Genomic DNA, 3,095 nt, shown 5'->3' on the forward strand with positions numbered 1-3,095 from the left:
CTAAATATAACGATATAAATAATTTTATTAATGCATACTTGTGGTTTTCTAACACATCTAATTCTTTAACATGGTCTTCAAAATTTGAAAACAAAGTATGCATATTGGGAACATTTCTTGTACTTTCTTGTAGGTTTAAAGTGACAATTGCATCAATCCACTGCTCCTTGAGTACAGGATTGCTTGGGAATCTGAAAATTTAGAATACACAATACGTATGAGATTAATATAAATGATAAAATCAGTTTAAAATAGTAAAGAATTGAGCTACAAAAATCAGTACATACGCAAAAAAATTGAAGCTGGTATCATTTTCCTCGTGTTGTCGTTTATATTTTGTGCTTCTGCAGCCTTCTATAAAACAGTAACGGACCATATTGCATTAGTTTTAGAGATCACTGATTTTTTTTTATTGCATTTAGCAAAATGCAATCAAATGAGTAGTTTAGTGTTCTTCTTCTTCTTCGCTTAAATAGCTATTGATTCCTGCTCGTAAGGAGTATACGCCAGTCTGGGTTGTTAAGATATATAATACTGGTGACACTGAGCAAGCTGGGCTACAATCTTATCTTGTGTCCGGTGAGAACGATCCATCGTATAAAGTCAATCTAAGAGTCTTCGATACAATCGTTATCGACTTAATAATATACAGAAGTCTTGATGTAATTATTGCTAGTAGTACTGTTACAATATCTGGTGAAACAATCACCGAAAAAATCTACAAATAACAACTTCATATCAACGCACATTCGACCGTTACAAAAGATAAACACACGTAAAAAGGACCACGTGTCGCGCGACGTGACGTCACGACCTATTAGTTATTGGCCCAAACTCAGAGTGCGCTGTACAATGTCGTCTACGGTCAGATCTCCCGACTAGCAGTCCACGTTTATATAGTCAAAGATTCCAACTTGCACAAGAAAACTGTGGTGATGAAATGGCAGTGGGGGAAAATTAGGTGCGATTGGCCATTTCATAGAAGAGCAACCAATTACAATACAAAATATGTAACTTACAGGTATCAATGGGTAGTACAGTGCGGAGCACCNTATCGTGCGCCGTGAGGAGAAGTAGTTCTCCTCCGGCCGCCTCCTACTACCAGCGGCCCGAGATTTAATCCACATACCCAGCAAACAAAATGATGGCAACGTGCCGGCATTATGCAAGCATGCTTTCCATGGTGTGCTGTCTCTGTGACTGCCAGATACAGGTCCATCTGGCAAGCATCGCGACGACACGTTATGCTCAAAACTATGCAACCTTTAGCAGAATGCACTTCAGAATGCCGGCAACATGCAAACACACAAGTCTTGATCAGTACTAAATCCTGCTTTTAGGTTAGGTTAGGTTAGGATTTTTCAGTTAAAATATAAATAAAACAATTTTAAAAATAATGAATGAAATAAATTCGGTTGTAGGAGCCGTTTGCAGGATATTGTGCAGGATATTGTGTTTATATACTTCGAAATAATTTTTTTCTACCTCCATATAAGATGCTGGATTTGCATCACATATATATAAAGAACCCCGTATACTCTCGTAACTAATTTTAAAATATTGCGAAAAAAAACTCCTCAGCCAGGAGTCGAACCTGGAATCTCCGGTTTTCCGGGCCGTCGCCTTCCCTGTTAGGCTACCGAGGCGAGATATATATGTGTATACATATATACATATTTAAGCACATTCTCTGCATAACATCCTACAAACGGCTCCTACAACCGAATTTATTTTATTCATTAGTTTAAAGACTCCTGATCCCAAAGAATCTTCTTCTTATTATTATTAATTCAAAATTTACGCTGGTGGAAGATGGCGTTATTATCAGATTAATATTCGATAGATGTGCTAAGTATTGCGAAACAAACTCCAATTGCCTCGGTAACCTAACAGGGAAGACGACGGCCCGGAAAGCCGGAGATTGCAGGTTCGACTCCTGACTGAGGAGTTTTTTTTCGCAATATTTTAACATTAGTTAGAGGGTCCTTCATATATATGTGATGCAAATCCAGCATCCTATATGGAGGAAAAAAAAATTATTTTGAAGTATATATGTGTATACATATATATATATATATATATTTAAGCACATTCTCTGCACAATATCCTGCAAACGGCTTCTACAACCGAATTTATTTCATTCATTAGTTTAAAGACTCCTGAGCCTGAAGAATCTTCTTTTTATTATTAATTTAAAATTTTAAAAATATTTCTTTATTTAGAATATATTCAATATTTATAATATACATAAATTTATAATATACATAATATTTATAATATATATAAAGTATTTATGATACATATATTTATATCCTTATATTATGTTTCATTATATTATATTCTTATATCTAAATTGCTGAGCACAGAATTGCAGAAATGCACATACAGCTTCTTTCGTATAATACAGTGTAGCCTCGTCTTTTGTTCGACTATAAAACTGATGCACACCAACTAAAAGATTTTGAAGAGGTTATATGTAGAAATATCACTACCTTATTGAAAATAGAAATTTCTACATATTCATACATGTACTTACAAATTTATGTTAAAATGTGTATATAAGTCAAATATATATAAAATTATAAATGTGTGTGTGTGTGCGTATTTACTTTATATACCCAATAGAATATATATCCAAATTGCTGAGCACAGAATTGCAGAAATACACGTAGACCTTCCTTCGTACAATATAGTGTAGCCTCGTCTTTTGTTTGACTGTAAAACTGATGCACACCAACTAAAAGATTTTGAAGAGGTTATATGAAGGGTGGTTAGAAGAGGTTATATATATATTAATGAGGTTATACCCAGATAGCACACAATGTTCTATGTATATTCTTATAAAGTGCAAATGTTCTTAACTTTGGAATATTCGGATCGANTATTATATAAATATACGTTGAATATTATAGTAGAAAATCGTATATTCATAATGAAAAAAGAACGTTCTTAGAATATTTGTCGAGTTTATTTATTGCACATATGTAGTGCACATGCGCAGAACATTAATAAGAAAGCAGTGAAGTTTCTGGTCATACATATATTACATTTACCGTGACTAAGTAGTTTGCACGATACATACGTAGCAAAAAGAA

Source organism: Pseudomyrmex gracilis, unplaced genomic scaffold (genome assembly GCF_002006095.1).
Source record: "Pseudomyrmex gracilis isolate BER0280 unplaced genomic scaffold, ASM200609v1 scaffold_1603, whole genome shotgun sequence".
Classification (NCBI taxonomy): domain Eukaryota; kingdom Metazoa; phylum Arthropoda; class Insecta; order Hymenoptera; family Formicidae; genus Pseudomyrmex; species Pseudomyrmex gracilis.